We start from the raw sequence: 12,035 nt of genomic DNA, 5'->3' as shown, positions 1-12,035 counted from the left end.
TTCCTGGGTTGATCAGAGGGAACCTTTATGACACTTGGCTTTTCCTGCACCTGATTCACCTTAATGGCTCTGGTGTCTTTAGCTTTGATCACGTTGGGACCTTGGGATTGATCAAGATCTTTCAAAGGATTAAAGAGCTGGGGAAGGTGAATATCCTCCGCCAGTGTAGTAATGTCTGCAAGACCACTGCTAGGTTCAATCCCATTTTCAAGTGTCCCTAGGTCCTGACGACTCCGGCTGTTCTCTCCCAGATCAGCATTTTCAGAACCAGGCTGCTCCTCTTGGCTGAGGGGATCGGTGCAGGCCAGCGGCTGGTGAATATCAGGGATTCCTAAAGGGAGTAGTGGAGGATCTTGGTTCTCTGTTGGGATCTGGTAGGCATCCAGAGGCTTTGAAAGCTTGGTTTTGATATCATCCACGTGCTTACTCTCTATTTGTCCCTGGCTTGGAGCTGGAGGCAGGGCCAGGAGACGCCTGGCACTCTGGACTGGAGCTGTCACTGAAATGTCCCCAAGTTCAGATGGTGGGTTACTCTCAAGTATGTGGCTGTTTCTGCTACTGCAGGACTTGGGGAGTTCTTGACTTTGTGTCACACAAAACGTCTGGCTTGGAGGTTGCAATCCCAGGGAATTTTTCATCACCAGGGGGGAGGTCTCCATCCCTACAAAGGGATCAAGGGAGAAGTCAGTCCCTGGTAAGTGAGATGCTCCCCCTAAACACCAACACAGCAGTCATGTACCTTTCAAGGGGTTCAGGGGCAAGATGGGCAAGGCATTTCTACTAACTCTTCTTAAGGATCACGGACAGTGCCCTATGCTACGAGGTAAGCGGTGACTGTTGTAATTCTTACTGGTGAGCCTTTCCTGTCACTGATTCTCGGCTCGCTTTGTATTTCATAGGACTGTTATAAGTCCAATACAAAATGAGTCTTATTTTTAAAAACCTGAAATGTTTTACAAAGCCTAGCATTCTCATATAGGGTCCTTTCCATTCTCCCCACTTTCCCGAGAGGCCAAGAACACGTCACACCATGAACTAGGAGAGGGGGTAGAGCCCTTGCTGATGAAACACATCAACAAAGACAGAGTCTTAGCCTGCTTGCTCTCTGGACAGGATCTCGGACCACAAGGTCTTCAATCCTGGTATAAATGAAGGAAGTGAGGACAGTTCAACTGGCACTCACATAACAAGAGTTCTGAAACACCTTCCGAAGAGACTATAGCAGTAGATGAGGGAAGGGAGTGCTACAGTGTGGCAGTACAGGGGGAACGATCGGCTACAGCAGTGAAAAGTGTGGTACCGATTGGTGTGCTCTCGGCGTTCTTGTACATGTAGCATAGATGACCTCTACAGTGGCCCTCCCACCTTCCCACCTGCATTAGGTGTTCTTTTTTTTGTAATTTATGTTTATGTATTTATTTACTGTTTGAACTTATTTATTCTACGTATTTATTTTTTTGGCTGCACTGGGTCTCTCATTGCTGTGCACGGGCTTTCTCTAGTTGGCGGCTAGCGGGGGCTACTCTCGGTTGCGGTGTGCGGGCTTCTCATCGCGGTGGCTTCTCTTGTTGCGGAGCATGGGCTGTAGGCACGCGGGCTTCGGTAGTTGAGGCTCACGGGCTCTAGAATGCAGGCTCCGTCGTTGTGGCACATGCGCTTAGTTGCTGCACGGCATGTGGGATCTTCGCAGACCAGGGCTCGAACCCGTGTCCCCCGCATTGCATTGGCAGGCGGATTCTTAACCACGGCGCCACCAGGGAAGCCCTAGGTGTTCTCATAGAGAGTCTAAAAACAGAGGGCACTGAGCGAAGGTAGTGGTTATTAAAGGCTCAGGATCTAAATTCTACCTGCCTGTACACCCCTTCCCAGCTGTCGATTTGACCCCATTTTTGAGTGCCGACCTCATTCTTCAACTTTCTCTGGCGTTTGTTATACTCACCTTGAAAACTTGTTTCTGTGATGCGTTGAGCAGACACAGGGTGGCAGACTGCAGAGGTGGAAGCTGGTGGTCGGATATTTGTGGGCTGAATCTCCTTCAGTCCCATTCCCATTTCTGGTTGCCCAGAGGCCCGACTTCCTGTGTATGACGCCGAGCCGTAGGATTGCGGGCAGGAGCCAAGTTCTCCATACAGTAAAGACCCCAGTGTGCCTTGGTTATAGTAATATACCTGGCTTCCTTCCTGGCAGGGAAGTGGCAGGCGGCTCTGCCCCTGATTTGGAATCTGAGATGGTGTTCCCTGAGCAAGGCTGGCAGAAAGCGATGGATGTAGAGGGACCATGTTCTTGGCGTCTGAAGTTTTATCATACTGGGCTGCCAGAAACATGGAGGAGGCAGCTGTGTGGCGGTCAGTGAGTGCCAGAGTAAAGTCTCCGAGTGAAGAAGAATTCTTTTCAGTGCTTGCTGTGATGTCCCACTCAAGAACACCTGGATAGGAAGCAGCTGAAGTGGAGATCTGGCTGTGGTCAGTAACTCCAGATAACATAGTCGTGCTAGAATGTTGGTAAAGGTAGGCACTACCCATGAGTGTCTGGAAAGGGGTACCAGTAGCCGATGCCGAACTGACGGCAGGGGCAGAGACTCTGGAGAAGTTGCAGACACTTCGTGTTAGGGAAGTTGCATTGCTCACCACAGGAGGAGAATGCTGCAGAGAATTTAGAGTTCCAAGTAGAGATGGATGTTGGAAATTTTCTGTAAGAACAAGAGGGTCATGAAAAACTCAGGGAGGTTGAGAAATTCTCACTACGTTTGAGGAACGGCATCATCTGAAGGTTCTTGCTATCAGGACACCTCTACTATCACTACTTCCTGAGAAACCCAAAATCAGACAGTTAATGATGGCTGTAAGGACTGAGCAGTTTTCCACTCTTCTCTATTAACTGCCTGTGCTCCCATCTTGGGCACAGACGGGCAGAAGAGCCAAGTGGTGTGGTTCAGAGATTGTTCTCTAGGCTGGAAGCAACCTTCTCCCTGCCCTGTCTTTCCCTTCAGCCTGCACTCGTATTGACTTCTATGCTATTTCCTAGACTGGAAGCATTTTAGAACTAGGAGGCCCTTAGAGAACTTCGATGTTCTCAGTCTCATTTCGTGAGTAAGGAAACTGAGGCTCAGAGAGGTCGGGTTGACTTGTTCAAGTTCTCTCATTATGTTAGTATCATTACCAGGTTTCAGAACCTAAGTATCCTGACTTCCTTGCCAGGACTCCACTCTGAGCATGATACTGCCAGAAAGCAGGAGAAATAGAACTTATAATATAGGCATTTTTTTGTCCATTAGAAAACAGTACGGCTATTACCATGGTCGTCTTCAGTGTCTCCCTTTGCTTGTGCAGTTCCCACGCTATTACCTAGAGGTGACGTACAGCTCAGTCCAACTGGTGAATTGAAAGAGTCATTTTTGCCCTCTTCAAGCCTGGTTTCTCATCCTACCTCAAAATGATTACCCGAAAGTGGATTTCTTAAGTGCTTTTGGAAAGGGAAAAGTTATCTGATTACTTCAGATTCCTCACCTATAAAGTGGTTATAACACCACCACCAATAATAATAGCAGTAATAATTAATAGATGAATAAGCTGATCTATTGCGTATGATTTATATGGAGGAAGATACAATAAGTTCTAGAAAGACAAAGAAAAATCATGACAAGCATATTACGTTAACGAAAAAGAAATCCATAGATATTAATGAAAACTGGGGTATGTGGCAAGTATCGAAGCCTAATGAATTTACTAACAAATGGCATTCTGTACTATCCATGCAATATTATGAAAGTGAATTTTGCCCACTCTATTTTAGTGAATACTATTAACCAGAAAACACGATGGAGGTGATAGAGGTGAATGAATTCCTAGCCAATGCATACAGACAGAGAAGGTATGTCAGTAAAAAATGCATAACAAGCAACAGAATGCAATAAATGTGCATGTATAGGTAGCCACAACACATATAGACAAGTATTTCAATGAAAACCGGTACGAAGCAGACAGCAAAATAATAAGTGTAAAAGAGTTTCATTATTGTGCTCCTTCATATTTTTACCCAGCAAGTAAGAGGTATTAAGCCTAGGAGAAATATATATTTCAATGAATATAGCTTATATAATAAGCAGAAAGGAAGCTTAAAATGTATCAGGAAGGTTTTTGGATTTATCCTAGAACTTAGATTAGAATCATCTTCAGCATCCAAGAAGATGGCATCCCAAAACCTCAAAAAACCATCATGCCTAGAATCCAATTAAAAAAGATTTTCGAATGTAAGAAAATCCACAGGACTCCACAATATGGTTTTCGATAAACGTGGATGTTTGTTTGTTTTGTTTCTTTGGCCGCGCCGCGTGGCCCTGGCCGTGAAAGCACCGAGTCCTAAGCACTGGACCGCCAGGGAATTCCCTAAGTGGGGGGGGGAATTAGAGATGTGGGGCTTGACTTTTTCTTCTTCTTCTTCTTCTTCTTCGGTAGCTAAGATCTACAAGCGAACGATGGCTGTTGATCAATGTGCTCTCTGTGTTAGGAAGGAAATAACTGTAAAAATGAAAAGCAGCCTTGCCTTAGAACCTACATATCACACCAAGGAAAATAGTCCTTCTGATTCAATTTAGAAGATATCACTTAAAATGTTGAATTGGTGAAATGTCTACCTAGTTTAAAAATTAGAAAGAATAAAACACTGAAAAGCAGCCCCCTAGATAACCACTGTGGTTGCTTGTTTATAGGAGGCATCATTTCTAAAACGTATTTCTAAAATGTTTATATTCAAAACTGTCAAGTGGCCAACTGTATTCAGAGAGGCAATAAAAGAAAGAAAACGGAGTATGACTTTTCTGATAAGCTGCCTTTCCTGGTGATCCCCTGTTCTGGCCTTACTTTCCTTCTTAGTCTGTTAATGTAAGGGTTTGCTACCATCAACTTGGTTTTGCCCTGCTCTGAGCAGGTTTCCCTCTGTGCTGTTTCTGCTTTAATTGAAAATCTTTGGTTCCCATCAGCATTCCATTGCAAACTCCGTTTTTCTTGAGAGCTCCTCTATGCTTTCCCTCTTCATTCTTACATTTTCTCCCATCTCTTGGTGCCTGTTGGCCTGTGCTAATGAAAACCATCCTAAACTTCCTTACGCTCGACTCTGTGCCTCCCTGTAGAGCCCAGTACTCTCCATCCTCTCTCCCTATTCTCTCTTTTCAACTAGTCGAAATCCTAGTGGAGGGAGACCATTAGAGATGAAACATCTTGGTATATATTGCTAGTTTTCTATGTCCCCTGGCTTTTCTATGTTTCTGTTGAAACACTCTTGAGAAGTGTCTGATTTCGTTTTCTACATGGGTACCCTTTAAGGCTCAATACTGGAAAAGAAGGGGATCAGAGTGATCAACCCAACGTGGTATCCTAACGTAACAGTTAAGGAAAGCAACAGGCTTTGTGAGACAGCCAGTGATTTGTCCAAAGTCACACAGATAGTAAACGTCAAAGTCAAAACTGAAATTAGGTCTCCAGACGTGTAGTTCAATACTTTCCCTCATTATTCCATGCTATTTTGAATCTCCTACTTACTCAATTTAGGGGCAAAAGAAATCGAACGCAAAACTTTCCAAAGTTTCTTTTCTTACCTGACATGGTCAGAGAAGAGGAAGCATCCACTGCAGGTACAAGGGATGAGGAGACAACACTAGAGGATGTCCGAGTGGCTGCAGCTGAACGGCGCACGTGTCCAGTACAGAGGTCACTGGTTACTGGTCCAAACAGCTCCACGGAAACCCCAAGACTCTACCAAGTGGTAGTAGGTTTGGTAGGAGAGTGATGTCACAAAGCAGGCAGTTGAAAGGTATGAGAGAGCCAATAGGGAGGTCCGATCCCCAACAGGAAGGCGGGCTTGGGTGAAGAGAGTGTAGGAGAGCTAAAACAACACCTGAGTTTCTGAGCTCTGGGGAGGAAATCCTAGAAGACAGATTTACCTCCCCCAGGCTCTTCCATTAGGGAAATCATTGCCACATTTCTTACAGACGTTCATTAATACACTGAACTAAGAGTTACTTATATTCTACAGAGTATTCTATTTTATGTATCATATACTTAGAGCTATATAGATCTTCTTTAATTAATAATCCTTAGGAAGGAAAGAGCCATCTAGTTTGAACTATTACAGTTGTTCTGAAATCATATGTGTCTAATGAGTGAACTGATAGCAGCTTTTAAGGAGCCAAAGTAGGGATTAAGAAGCTCTTTTTGTAACTTGGTTCAAGAGTAGGGTGAAGTTTGTTGAGTGTACCTTGTGGAGAATGTTGTGGTCCAAGGCTCTTCTCTTTTAGTTTCTTCTCCTTGACTCCTACCTTCCTTGGGCTGGGCTAGGCTGGGGGCCAGGTTGGACTTGCGACTTAACGTTTCTCTTCCGCTTTCTCTTTTTTTTTTTTCTTCCATTATGGGCATTGCTTCGAGGACAAGCCTTGATCTTGCATTGGACGTTACTTCCTGTCAACTTCCAGCAGCAGGAGTCTTCTTTTCAGTGCTTGATGCTTCACGAAATAGACTCTGCCCGTTGGCAGCAAATACCAGAGAGCTAGGAGACAGAGCTGGTTGCAGACCTTTCCTCTTCCAGCCTTTGGTTGCAATTGTTTGGCCCATAATTTGCTAGCTCTAGTTCCTTGGGCCACACAGGTATCCTGCCATCTCCAGCTCTTGTTATATGTGAGAGACATTCTGAACACTGTCCCTTTTTCTTTGCACAGAAGTATATACAGTGTGGCAGTTACTGTAATCTCCTCCGCCTTGCAAACAGCCACTCTAGAATCTTGGACCTCTAGGACTCTCTGTCTTGCATGCTTGGGGGCAAGGCCAAGCAAAATGAAGAGGAGAATAATTAGAGAAAGAGGAGGACGTTGGTGGAGAATTGGGAGCAGGTAAGGTGAAAGGGCACAGGAGAAAAGAGATGCATGTAGACTTTTTGGTTTCTGTGGGAAACAGGTTGACACACTTGGGCCTCATTTGGTATTAACAGAACAGAGAGTTAAAGATCTAAGTAGCTAGATAGTGTGCAGCAACTGCCATGAAGTCTGTACACTGAAGAGAAGAGTCTCACATCTAGTTTTCATTTTGTTTTATGTCATAGTACCTTATTTATAGCATTCACTGGTGTGTTTGTAGAATACAGATGTTTTCAAATGCTCTGGTTTTGTCTACATGGTTATCTCCTTGTCCTGTTTGTAAGGAATCCAACATTGTAAGACATATTGCATGTTTTTCTCTTGACGATTGTTGACCTTGAAGCGTCATGAACTAACTTGAGCTGTTGGATTCTGTGGAGAAACGTTCAAAAGGGTCTGTGAAAAAGGCACTGTGGTGAGTCGCATTATGCACCCGAGCGTAAGGAGCAAGATATCTGCCACCAGCCCAGCTTGGCCTGGATTGCCTCTGTTTTAGTTCCCCTGGTTAGTGCTTTTCTCCCTAACCACTCTTGTGACTGTGATAATGTGAGTAAGGGCGGAGTTGCTAATGATCTATGTGTGAGGTAAGCTGGTTTGAGGGAGGAAATCTATGGACCTAGTCATTTTCCTTGGTGGTAAGCTTTCAGGGGTGCAGAGATGGATCTTCCTGGGGCCTTTTCTGGTCCCAGGAAGATATCGCATAGATGGGACCTCCCAAGACACACATTGAATCTTTAGGCCTGTTTTTCCTATTATGAGGTACGAACGAGTTTCTTCACTGATGGGGATGATGCTTATCTGAGAAGAAATTGTGAAAGGTGGTGTAGTGTAGAGGTGTGGCTTAAGCTTTTAAGTTTTCCTCCAGGTTTTTCCCCTAAGCTTCCTACTTCGGACGGCCTACTTACATGATACTAGTAGGTGATGTCCGGCTAACAGCTTCCTAAATATACCTGCAAGCCAGATCAGTGTCTCTTTTCTCTGTATTCCCATGGAAATCAAGAGTCCCGCCGAATTTTCCATCGAAACAGTTGATTTGTGTTGTCTCTAGGAATTCTAAAGGGCGTACCGTTGCTTCCTAACCGGTGTCATTTGGGAGATCCGCCTCTGTACGTTCAAATGATTAATTTTGAGACTTTGCTCATGTGTGCAGTAAACCCTTGAATTCCCTAAGACCTTCCTTTCCTCCATCTCCTACCCCATTAAGCCCGCTTCAGTTCATCTCCTGAATTTCTTTGGAATCTGTCAGCCAGCTCTTCCTCAACTTCCTAATACTGAACTTGCCTGTCTGTTGCGATTAGGTCCTAACTAGTGTCCATATATCTTGTTTCCTTCCAATCCACTCTTCACACAAGAAACCTTCAAAGCAAGTTGGAACGTTGCTCATAAACATCGCTCACAAGCATTGTTTTGAGAATAGAAAACACACTGTTGGCCTTTAAGACTCTGCGTGGTCTAGAATCCTCTCTGCTTCTCTAGCCCCATCTTGTGCCACTTTTGCCCTCACTTTCTATGCTTCAGATACACTGAATTAACCTTAGTTCTCACTCATCTGACAGAAGTCAGTTCAGATACTATTTTTCACTGTGATTCCTAGCATTAAGGAATTTGATTATCAGGTTTTGTATGAGGACTATTTCATCAGGGGTACAGAAGTTCTGGCCATCTCTGGTTTTGGATATCCCTTATTTGTTGAGACCTTTGCGTTGTTTGGTTGCCTTTTGTCTGTTTTCCAGATGGGAAAACAGGAACAAGGGAAGTATAGGTTATTACTAGGTGGGGTTGAACAAGTGGAGCAGCAAACTGCAAAGCAGAAAGAAGAGGGACGTACTATAGAGGGATATGACTTCCATTCTCAAGGCGCCTGCATCCTGTGCAGGGAGACAGCCTAACATAAAATGTGCCTAACAACAAATATATTGACTTCTTACTAAAAATCTCCAGTTCATAGAACCGAGGGGTTTGTACCTTCTCCTTTAAAAGTGATAGTCCTGGGACTTCCCCGGTGGTCCCGTGGTGAAGACTCTGCGCTTCCAATGCAGCAGGCGTGGGTTCAATCCCTGGTTGGGGAGCTAAGATCCCACATGCTGCGCAGCCAAAGAAATTTTTTTCGAACGTTATACTCCTGTATTGTTGGCTTTAGTGGTTTAGATTTTGTTGTACTGTTAAGAAGATTTCAGTTTATTTACCGGGAACAAACAACACATAATGTAAAAATAGTTTCCCAGAAACGATTTCCATCATTCTCTTCCTCCCTTTCTCCCGCAGACTGGTGTTTCACCTTGACAAGTTCTCTGTCATTCCATAGGAAAGCTGTCTGGCTTGGAGGTTGCAATCCCAGGGAATTTTTCATCAGCGGGGAAGTCTCCATCACTACAGAGGAATCAAGGGAGAAGTCAGTCCCTGGTAAGTGAGATGCTCCCCCTAAACACCAACACAGCAGTCGTGTACCTTTCAAGGGGTTCAGGGGCAAGATGGGCAAGGCATTTCTACTAACTCTTCTTAAGGATCACGGACAGTGCCCTATGCTACGAGGTAAGCGGTGACTGTTGTAGTTCTTACTGGTGATCCTTTCCTGTCACTGATTCTCGGCTTTCTTTGTATTTCATAGGACTGTTGTCAGTCCAATACAAAATGAGTCTTATTTTTAAAAACCTGAAATGTTTTACAGAGCCTAGCATTCTCATATAGGGTCCTTTCCATTCTCCCCACTTTCCCGAGAGGCCAAGAACACTTCACACCATGAACTAGGAGAGGGGGTAGAGCCCTTTCTGATGAAATACATCAACAAAGACAGAGCCTTAGCCTGCTTGCTCTCTGGACAGGATCTCGGACCACAAGGTCTTCAATCCTGGTATAAATGAAGGAAGTGAGGACAGTTCAACTGGCACTCTCATAACAAGAGTTCGGAAACACCTTCCGAAGAGACTATAGCAGTAGATGAGGGAAGGGAGTGCTACAGTGTGGCAGTACAGGGGGAACGATCGGCTACAGCAGTGAAAAGTGTGGTACCGATTGGTGTGCTCTCGGGGTTCTTGTACATGTAGCATAGATGACCTCTACGGTGGCCCTCCCACCTTCCCACCTGCATTAGGTGTTCTTTTTTTTTGTAATTTATGTTTATGTATTTATTTACTGTTTGAACTTATTTATTCTACGTATTTATGTTTTTGGCTGCACTGGGTCTCTCATTGCTGTGCACGGGCTTTCTCTAGTTGGCGGCTAGCGGGGGCTACTCTCGGTTGCGGTGTGCGGGCATCTCATCGCGGTGGCTTCTCTTGTTGCGGAGCATGGGCTGTAGGCACGTGGGCTTCGGTAGTTGAGGCTCACGGGCTCTAGAATGCAGGCTCCGTCGTCGTGGCACATGCGCTTAGTTGCTGCACGGCATGTGGGATCTTCGCAGACCAGGGCTCGAACCCGTGTCCCCTGCATTGGCAGGCGCCACCAGGGAAGCCCTAGGTGTTCTCATATAGAGTCTAAAAACAGAGAGCACTGAGAGAAGGTAGTGGTTATTAAAGGCTCAGGATCTAAATTCTACCTGTCTCTACACCCCTTCCCAGCTGTCGATTTGACCCCATTTTTGAATGCTGACCTCATTGTTCAACTTTTCTCTGCCGTCTGTATACTCACCTTGAAAACTTGTTTCTGTGATGCGTTGAGCAGACACAGGGTGGCAGACTGCAGAGGTGGAAGCTGGTGGTCGGATATTTGTGGGCTGAATCTCCTTCAGTCCCATTCCCATTTCTGGTTGCCCAGAGGCCCTACTTCCTGTGTGTGACGCCGAGCCGTAGGATTGCGGGCAGGAGCCAAGTTCTCCATACAGTAAAGACCCCAGTGTGCCTTGGTTACAGTAATATACCTGGCTTCCTTCCTGGCAGGGAAGTGACAGGCGGCTATGCCCCTGCTTTGTTCGTGGGCCTCCTGATCCAGCAGTTCCCTTGGCTCTGCCCCTGTCGTCAGCTGCCCCTAGGATAACTCTGAGCCCTAGCCACTTCTCTGGTAGATTTCCCTATTCCCCCACTACAGTCACACCTGAATAAGGCAACTCAGACCTTTCAGAGATGTGTCCTGAACCTCTTGTTTTCTGAAATACCTATCTGGTGGTTGTGAGACTTAAGGCCAGCGTCCCCGAGAGACTTTTTCTATTTCTCCTAGTAAACCTAGACTCATCTTCTGTCACCTTCAACTCTACTCCAATTGTGTTCTTTCAACCCAGACCTCTGACCCTGCTTTTTACTTCTGCCATTTCATCCTCGCTCCTGCTTCCTTTCCTAAATCCATACGTCTCTTTTGGCCTTCCTAGCCCTGGGCCAAGTTCCTTCCTCTTTGCTCAGTTTTTACCCCTTTCCTTCATTCTCCCATCCAACTTTCAGTCCTTCCTTTCTCACGCCCCAGTTAGCAGCATCTGAAAATTCGAAAGGTTTGTTACTCGTCTATTAATTGTATTCCATTTACTTATTCAGTTCTATACCTGTCTTACCTGTGTATGGAAGAACAGCTGGTAGCCAAGGTGGCACCAAGAATCCTAGCAGCTCTCACTTGACGTATCCGTAGTAGTCGGCAATTTCCATTTCGTTTTCCCTCTCGGTGAAAAATTGCAGCTTGCCCGAAGAGGTGTATCTGGCAGCATTCTCCCGTTGTTGTTGAGCCCGCCTCTTCATGGCCTCTCGCTCTGGCCTCTGCTCTTGTTCGATGGGCTTTGACATGACTGGCTCAGGCACGTTGGGTTCCCTCCATGGAACTCGTTGCTTGCTGAAGTCTTGGAGTAGAAAGTGGGTTTGGAGCTTGGGTGGGGACTGGCGCTTATTCACAGCAGGGGGAACAGGCTCCCGCTGGAGAGGAGCGCCAGATGAAGTTTTGGAGGGTGCAGGCCTAGGAGCAGCAGACTGAGGGACACGAGGCTGGGTATGGTTGGGCCAAGCCGGTTGGGTTGGGTTGGTCACAGTTGGCTGAGCTGGTTTGGCGGGGCCTGGCAAAGAGGCAGGAGCTGGCTGGGATGAATTGGCTGCAGCAGGTTGAGCTGAGTCAGTAGAACCAGGCTGGGCACGGTAAGCCCCAGCAGGCCGATGTGAGGCCAGAGACTGTGGCCTCCGAGGAGCGGGTCGAGCTTGAGGCTTGTCCCAGGCAGAAAAAG

This window comes from Balaenoptera borealis (assembly GCF_965194805.1).
Source record: "Balaenoptera borealis genome assembly, contig: HAP1_SCAFFOLD_1918, whole genome shotgun sequence".
NCBI classification, from domain to species: Eukaryota; Metazoa; Chordata; class Mammalia; order Artiodactyla; family Balaenopteridae; genus Balaenoptera; species Balaenoptera borealis.
Note: the sequence above shows the minus strand (reverse complement) of the source record.